Source organism: Odontomachus brunneus, unplaced genomic scaffold, assembly GCF_010583005.1.
Source record: "Odontomachus brunneus isolate Ranch 3 - 2012 unplaced genomic scaffold, Obru_v1 Obru_scaffold_213, whole genome shotgun sequence".
NCBI classification, from domain to species: domain Eukaryota; kingdom Metazoa; phylum Arthropoda; class Insecta; order Hymenoptera; family Formicidae; genus Odontomachus; species Odontomachus brunneus.
In genome coordinates, this window is record NW_022639663.1 from 205,266 (window position 1) to 214,246 (window position 8,981).

Below are 8,981 nucleotides of genomic sequence, written 5' to 3' on the forward strand. Positions count from 1 at the left end.
TCTCTCTCTCTCTCTCTCTCTCTCTCTCTCTCTCTCTCTCTCTCTCTCTCTCTCTCTCTCTGCTACGGCTACCCCTCGTGAAAACGAAACCCCCGTTTATCTCCGGAACGCGCGCGCTCGTTCGCGATGCCAAGTCACGGAGATTCTCGGCGTCGTCGGTATGCGGAATGTACAATCGCAAGAATAACAGCCCGCTTATTTGTCTCGCGACCGGATCCTCAAAATAGGATGATTACAAATACCGCTCGCGTGTTTCGGACGAAAGGGTGGTCTCGCGTCGACGGCGAGACGGGACGAGGCGAGGCAAGAACGAGGGAGGTAGAAAGCGTGGCGACTGAGGAAACGAGGAAAGCGGAGTAAGTTTTTCTTGCGTAATTAGCCGTCTCGCGTAGAGGGAGCCCTCGGATAAGCGGCGAAGAGATACGGTGGGACGATTCTTCCGGGATAGGCAGAGAAAATAATTAACCTTACCGTTTTTCGCTCTGTGAGAAGGAGCCGGATCTCGCGCGATTCTCGTGCCGGCTTTTAAACGCCGCAATAAAAGAAACGGAACACCATCGCGTCCTCCGCGTAACGGGAGACGGCGCTTCTCTTCTTACTCTTTCTCTCTTTCGTCCCCCACCCCCATCTCTTTCTCTCTCTCTCTCTTTCACTCACACTCACTTCTTTTTCTCTCCTTTTTTTGTTTTGAAGATGGAGCGTACGAGAAGTGCCGGTGGAGCGCCCAAGTGGAATTTAATTCGACAAAACAGCCACGCATACCTACCCCGAGGAATCCGAGTCGCCGGCGATTTTCACTGAGTACATTTTTAAGGAGTAATATACGAGCGAACAAAGAGGGGGAGATAAATGCGGACGAGAATCGTGAATATTCGCTGTTGCGCGGATTATTTCTTCTCGCGGCGACGTTCTTCTCTTAAGATCGGATTATACGAGCAGAAAAGTCTAATAGCGTACAGGCTTAGTTGTGAATATTCGGATAAAATACAACATAAAGCCGTCGAAAGAACGACTTGAGAATCAGAGAGACCCGAGGAGCGAATTTACAGATGGATATCAGCATCTCGCAGTTGACCAGAAGACTTTCATTGATACGGTCTTGTAGGCCTATTCTGTAACTTTTAACGACAATATCGTTATCGTTACGTAGGCGTTGCGCTATAAAAGCTGCGCAAGTATAAAAGTTGCGCAATGATACATTATGCTAGTGACATTATCGTTAAGAAGTTACAAAATAAGTTTATTGGAAAGTTTTCTTTAACTTTTTCGTATCTGTGGGTTATATATGTCTCACTTAAGAAAAAAATCACAACTTTAAGACAAATAGTCCTATTAATTTCTACCTTGGCTTGTTTTAAAGAGGAGATGGTTATACAGAGTGTATCAGATTCATCTTTGCAACGTTCTTGAGAATGTAGAATAGATTGAGGTGAACATAAAAGTCCTATGCCGTTTTGCGATATTCGCAATAAATTCGAAAAGGGATACCTTGTACATATTTTTTTGATAACATATGATTATCTAAACTTTTCAAAAAATTCAATCTTTAGCTAGCATACTGACAACTTTTCGAAAAATTCAATCTTCAGCTAGCATACTGACAATGTTAAACGTTTCTCTATCTCGTTCAGCGAATTTATAAAAGAGAGGATTACGTTTCGTTGTCAAGTAAAGACTGTTGCCTATTAAAGTTATATAACTGTATAACTATATTGATAACCATCAGTAGCATGGAATAGCAGATTTTGATCTGAAGTTGAAAATGTATTGAGAAATGTTTTGTATAGTCGCTATCTATTATCTTAAATTTAAATATTTTACATTCTGTTTGTAATATTTAGGCTTTTCACAGTCGCTAATTCGAATTTAAATTTTGATAGTACATTTGGAATCAGCGCTTTAAAAAAATTTTATAATCGTCTCAATGTCATATCTCTTCTGAGAAAGCCGGAGATATGAAAGACACTCGTATTCGCGCCTATCGGGGGGCGTATCTGATAGTGAATTCGCTCTTGGCAGATTTTATAGGTATAAAAATCCGAATCACGCTCTTCTCTCGATTGTACGTCGTCTCGCGCGGTGCGTTATATCGTCGATAACGTTCCCATCGCGAAATGTACAAAATTCATGAGACAGGCGAACATAATGATACCGAGCCTCTATTTGGTTACGACGAACTGCCGGTTGGAATTTGACTTTAAAATAATTTCTGGGGTAGCATTGCGGTCGCCCGGATAGACATACGGAGTGATATTTAATTCATGACTATTCACCAAACAGCGCGCGGCAGTTGGGAAGTTTAGCGACCAGTTTCGAGTTTATATACGCGAGCGCGCGTAAGCGAAGCGGAGCAGAGCGAGGCGAAAGCCAAAGTGGAACGTTTCATGTGGAAGAACAGTCTCAAAGAGGACTGCGTGTAATGTGCGACTTTGCCGCGGATTGCACAAAAGCGACGCAGCATTGACAGATACACAGAAAAACGTTGAGTCCACTTCGATTTTCGCTTTCACCTGTGCGGGAAAAGACGCTGCGCGTCGGAGGGATATCACTCCAACGTTAATTCGATCAACACGTTTGCGTTTACTGGCTTCGTAAAAAAAATATATACCTTATAGGATGGTTCAGATAGCCGAAATGTAGAAGATTCTTACGAATTTCCAAATATGCCATTATCAGAACCAGAATCTCTTCTTCTCTTAACACGTCCGTCACGGAAAACGTCGCCATTATAGCTCATCTACCGCGTATAATGTATGATCATTCACGAATCTTTTTGGATTAATAAATCAAAATTTTACATGATTTGCAAAATGGAAGAGGAGTTTTTCGTTTACTTTGACTTAATCTATTTGTACATCGTGGCTCTTTTGTGAATTTATGAATATGCAAATGTAGATACATTTGGTTCTTTTAATGTTAAAATCCGGATTATCCGGATATCCAGTTAGACTATCCGAATTATTCGGATCATCTGGATGATTTAAATATCCAGATTTGAGTTGTCGGATAATTTGATAAACTGCATATTTGGACATTCGGAAATCCGGATCACATTTTTAGCCCTAATCAGGGCTAACAGAGTGAACAAATTGTCAAACTGCGATCGTCGTCGGTTTATTCGAGAAGAACGAGTTTCGCAACGCGACACACGATCCCGATTTCTCTTTCTGGTGCGAAATTCATTTTACTCCACTGCAGCGGAGTGTCGGCGGCGCAGATTGTCGTTGGAGCTCGTAATTAGGAACCTCATCGTCTCTCACGACACAATCGTGCCACGGAGTGCTCTCTCGTGTGTTTCTTTTTCCGGATCGGCCACAGCACGGTAAGAAAGGACGTCCACCGTAAGATCGGCGCGTGACCAGGGTTTCGCTGAGCGTGTCGCGGAGTTAAAGCGTGTATGAGGGGGCGGAGGGAGCTTTTCAAGCCCGAAAGTCGGGCGTCGACATCGACCACCTCGAGTTCGCCGGTCACGCCGCGTTTTGTCTCCGATTTCCAGCGAAAGCATTCCGGAGTTATGAAACCCCCGAGACAGAGGAACTCCGTATTCTTTCCGAACGGTGATTCAATATCTTTCGCGGCCGGAGGAAGGGCCGTGTCGTATGAAAGCGGGAGGACGGAGAAAAAGAGAGGCGCGGTGCGCGCGGCGAGAACGAAGAAGCGTGGTGAGTAGAGCGGAGGGCGGGGGCGCGGAGGGAGAGGCGAGAATTGGATTTTCGCGTCTCCCTAAAGCTGACGTGATATTATCCATCGAGGGGGCGGGCACTCCGGAGTTACTAGGATCAGCTGCTAAGTCGCTCTACGACGCGCGAGTTATTGCTATAGTGGTACAAAATGATTTCTCGACGGGAGATATATAGACCGCGATCTACCCCCGCGGTATTACGTCGTCTTGTGCTATGGCGCGCATCTCGTGGCGGCGGCGAGATATTCCGTGGCGTGGATTAGTGTTGCAAATACCCGCGGAGAGAAAGAAGGCGAACGGGCGAGCGAGTGAGCGCGCCGAGGTTAAACCGGTCGGATCATGTATTATTTCCCCGAGTATGAACCGGCAAAGAAATCGCGCGCGCGCTGAGCATCATAAAGTATGCCGTTTAAGGAAACAAAATGTATGTTTCGCTGAGAAGTTCGAAGGTAAAATGTAGGTCGTCCGCCAAACGCTGTCGGGTAGTTCTTAACTTTATTTGGGTTATTTCCGGGTATTACTTCCAGCGTTACTCGTCATAACTGCACGAAGCAAATCCGGAACTGGAGAAATTCATTACCGACGTAGACGCGGCACGTTGTTCCAAATTGAAGATACGTATTACTCGCCGAGGTGGCTGACGCTTTAACAGATGCGAGTGCCGCGACGTTACTACCTCAGTGAAGATGTAAATGGAAATAGTTATGGAAACGTCAAGTGAATTAACATCTTGAGGACTGTACAAGAGGACGCGAAAGTCGGATGTCTCGTATCGCTTGTATCAAGTATGGGTGTATTCTTCTATCGAACGCTTTATATTGCTATCAAGGAGTTTATTCACTTAAATCAAAATACTTAGAGATATACAAAAATTTCACGTGACGTTGATTGCAGTAAGACACATATTCGTAGTTCAAGTTCATGTGATTTGTCTGCACCGTTCATGAGGAGGAGAGTCGCTTCAGAAAACCTTTATTTTTCACAAAAACATCTCAAGCTGTGAGATACACCAAATTAAAGCTGATGTTTTTAGATTTCCAAAATGTATGTCATAGTGTTAACTTGTATATTTTCTGGAAAAATTGTTCCAAATTCATTGCCAATGCATAGAAAGGTTCTTTGTTTGAATATTGTAGTGACCGCGCGGTTGTTCGATGAACACAATACGATGTTCGATTTTAGAACGTTTTCCTTCGTTGTTTTGTTTCTATTTCTCAGACGACTGTTTTTGATGTCCGTAACTAAACAAATTGCTTTCTTATCGCTTTTATTAGCAGTTAATCTTCGTTATCAACGGCGTTTTATAGTCTCCAATCGTTATAGCACCCGATCCTTTTGTAGAAGCATCTTTTCCTCGCCAGCAGCAATCTTCGGCTACAATAATTGCACTTTTTGCTAGTCTACGTTGAATATTTGATCCACATAGTATCTCTAAAATTACAAGTCGTAACATATAAATCCTATGATTAATAATGGTCTGCTTTTGAAAATTTTTCTTTCGGTACGTTTCCCGCTGAGATTAGTTTTTGTGAAAAATAGGGATTAAAATGAGATACTTTTAGCGGCACTCTTTAAAGGGATGCTGAAAGCTTTACTGACAGAATACTGACATTTTTTTGCAAAGTTTACGTCATATTGATGTACAAAATGACAAATGTTTGTATTGGTATTGGTTATACAAAATTACAAATGCTTTTATGCAATAAAAATACGTGTAAAAATAAATAGGAGCATTGCTCAATATATAATGAAAACAAAAAAAATGTTAATGTAAAATTTCGAACTCTCAGTTAAGATAATATTTGCCTAATCCGTAGCTTATAAATATCAAAAGTATGCTTCGATGTTCGAAACAGAAAAATTTTGAAGAACATTGCCATATCACATCTGAATTCAATAACTTAAGAATATATTTGAAAAAAGTTTGCAGAAAAATTTCAACACATGCGTGATTAGATTTTTTGCAGAATATAGTAAAACAAAGTCACATATATATAAGTCTTGTATATATAAGAAATACGAAAAATATAACATGATTGTGTTAGTGACGATCGTCTCTGCGTTATCGACATTGTTCGAGTTCATTATTGATAAGGTAACCGGACGTCCTGATTTTTTCGGGACAGTCCCGGTTTTTCATCCTTTGTCTCGAATTTTTTCGAGTGCTATTCGGGACACCGATTTGTCATCATTTTCAATGATTGTCAAGTAATTTTCGGGTCTTTTTACCCCTTCCCCTCGCTTCACACATTTATGAAGTATCTCGAATTCAGGGCTGGGAAATCTGATCACCTTTATTATTGAGCATTTCCTTAACATTGAATGTCGTTACTTTGTGCATATAATCTTATGGTGAAAATAATATAAATGACAATTATTCCAGTGTAATTTCGTAAAAAATGATATCATCCGAAAAACTGTTATAAATGTTACAGAGGAAACGCGATATGGAAGAAAGAATAGTATTCACTACACCGTTCGTGTGTAATGGTCGATGTAGGTCAGAAAATTGTTTTATGCTTTGAATAGCATTCTGCTGAGTAAAATGTGACAAAGTAGTCTCATAATATTAGTTTTAATCAACATTTATTATTTAGATAGTGAAATAAATATACGAAGAGGTAAGTTTGTTAGATAAATAGTGAATTTATGAATAGCTCCCTTGATGAGTCGCTGAAAATACGTCCCTTAATGCGCCACTGAAAATACATACTTAATGAATAAGCTCTTTAAGATTCTTGTGTCCTCGCTATGGCTGTCTCGATCAATGTGGCTAGAAATGAGAAAACGTATGCCCAAAATTCTTGCTGAATATATCGAAATAAGCGCTCATGTTCACAAAATGACACTTGCGACCTGCTGAGCACACATTTGTAAAATATCCCGGAAACTGTTCTTTCTCTCTAACAATTAATAGTTGAAAAACTAACGTGGCAAAATCATGGGAAAAAGTGGAACAAGAAGGCTACATGTCACGTTAATTTTACGTTCATTAATTAAAAGGAAAGTTTCCGGAATATTTTACAAATGCGTTCAAAATCGATGCCAAGGATCACTTCACGGGCACATTTGTTTCAGCGTACTTCGCGAGAATTCTGGTCTTGCGTTTTTTCGCTTCCGACGTCATTAATCGAGAGCTCCGCGGTGAAGGACCAGGAGCCTTAACAATTCTCTCAGCCTGCAATTCTCAATATACCAGCCGAGAGAGAGAGAGAGAGAGAGAGAGAGAAGCGCGAAGTAAAATTTCATATAACGCGCTTCCCTCGGTCCTTCGCGGCGGATTGTTTTAACCAGATCGTCGTTTGCCAGACGACGAAAGTCGCTGGAACGACGTTCGGCAATTAAACCGCGCGAATTAGCACTAACGAGAAAAGGAGAGAGGGAGGGAGAAAGAGAAAGGGAGGGGAGAGAGAGAGAGAAAGATAGAGAAAAGGGGGATAGCGCGGCGGATAGTCTCGGAAGTGGCGCGTGCCGTTACCGGCGCGATTACGGTGTCTTTGGCCCCTCGATAGGATTAGAAATCCTGCCCATCCGGGCTTATACCGCGTGACTATTAACCGACTTGCAAATTGCCCTTATCCAGTTTCTCCGTTAAACGAGCGGCGACGGGGCGGCAATACGAGCGTTCGCTCGTTCGCCAGCGAGCGCCCTGGCGATATCCGGTCGCGATTAGTCGACTTCTGTACCGGGAGCGAGGCCAAGCTAGACGGATAGGATAATCCGATAATTCTATTACCCCCGCATTGTAATGCCATAAAGTTTCGCCTTAAACCGCCGACCGCCATCAGTGGCGACCGCTCGGCTGTCGCGCCGCTCGTTCCGCCGAAAATTACATTTCGTCGCGCGCCACGGAGATTTGCGCGTGCGTGCGCGTGTATGTATATGTGTGTGTTTGTTATGCGCGCATATCGTCGGCTTGTCTCCGCGAACTCACCTCCGGCATCTTCATCATTTTTCGTTACGAACAGCCGGGAACAGGTGACGGTTCGATTAGCGCGTGGACAACACGACGGCGGCATAATGACGCCAATGCGTTTTGACGTTTCATTAAGCCGAGTCTCGCTCGTGGAACTCTTCGTTCGCGATGGAGTAGCGCGCGCGCGCGCGCGTGGATGATGATCACTATTGTTGTTCTTCTTTTTCATACTTCTTAATGCCAAGCGAAAGCTCTTACGAAACAATGCCACCTGATCTCGCCTCTACTCCATTATGAGGACTCGGTACAACGTCAACTGCGATTGCAAGGAAGTGAAGACGAATCCCTTCCACTCCGCTCGTCTGCGTCTTCGCGCCGAGCAACAGTCGACTCGTATTCTTGTTCGCCAGCAGCGAGGCAACGAATTTTCGACGACACGCCGACCGCCGAGCAAGCAACTGCTGGAAGCAGCAGGTCTGACTAAAGTCGCGATTGTGCGATTCCGCGACTTTCTCGTTAACACGCAGCGCTAAATTTTCTCCAATCGCTTTGCAACATCACGATGGTAGAAGGCACCGGAGAGGAAGTCGCAGCAGAGAGGAAGTCGATCGACAATCTACTTAGCCGTGGGTCACGAGTGCTCGATCCTGATTTATGACCGGAGCTGGCCGGCGGACTTGGATGAGGCTTTCCGACCTAATTTACGATTAAGTCGGCGCCATTGTATGTGGCCTTTTCCCGGGAGTATCGGCCGCGACGAAACGTGCACCATCGTCGCTGCCTGACTCCCATCGAACGTTCGGATCCGATCCTCCCTCTCCCCCCTTCTCGTGCCGGGTGTACCTGTTTCCTGTTTATTCTGCGCTCGCTCCGTCGCAGGCACATCCACGGGGTTCTAACTCCGACACAGTCGCGGAATATCCGACAGCTCTCCCGGTATTCGCATGCTGCAGCGGTCCGGGATCAAGCTCGCCTCCTTCGAGCGAATTCAATCCGGCCAACTCGGTAACTCGTCCCCGGCAATCCCGCCACTGCTTTGTCGCGAGCGTCGCAATTTCTCCCTTGTTAGGCGCCGGAACTCGACGAAGAAGTCGAACGCAAGTTTTCGGTCGCTTATCGAACTACTCTCGCCGAATTTCGCGCGAAGAAAGCCCGGATCTCTCACCTCGTCGTCGCCGGAATGTGAGACTCGACTCGGTGAAAGACGCGCGACACGCTTCAAATCGCGACTCCGCGGTGTGTACATCCGAGCAGACAGGTAACTAGCCGGCCTCTGTCAAAAGCTAATAGCTAGCCTAGTGCAGGCCAGATTAAATTTCCTAGCCCGCTACACACTAATTAGTTAATCATTTACTGAAATATAGATCGAGCTTGTGGTCTAAT

General features: G+C 44.3%; 1 long non-coding RNA gene across 2 annotated transcripts in view; it reads left to right on the top strand.

Moving 5' to 3' along the window:
* The window catches only part of LOC116852301, a 175,940-nt gene extending 169,716 nt beyond the window's left edge, over positions 1 to 6,224 (top strand). For both annotated transcript variants that reach the window (XR_004379739.1, XR_004379741.1), the window contains exon 4: positions 694 to 6,224. This is a non-coding gene — a long non-coding RNA (uncharacterized LOC116852301). The remainder of the gene's footprint in view (positions 1 to 693) is intronic.
* Positions 6,225 to 8,981: the final 2,757 nt, after the last annotated feature.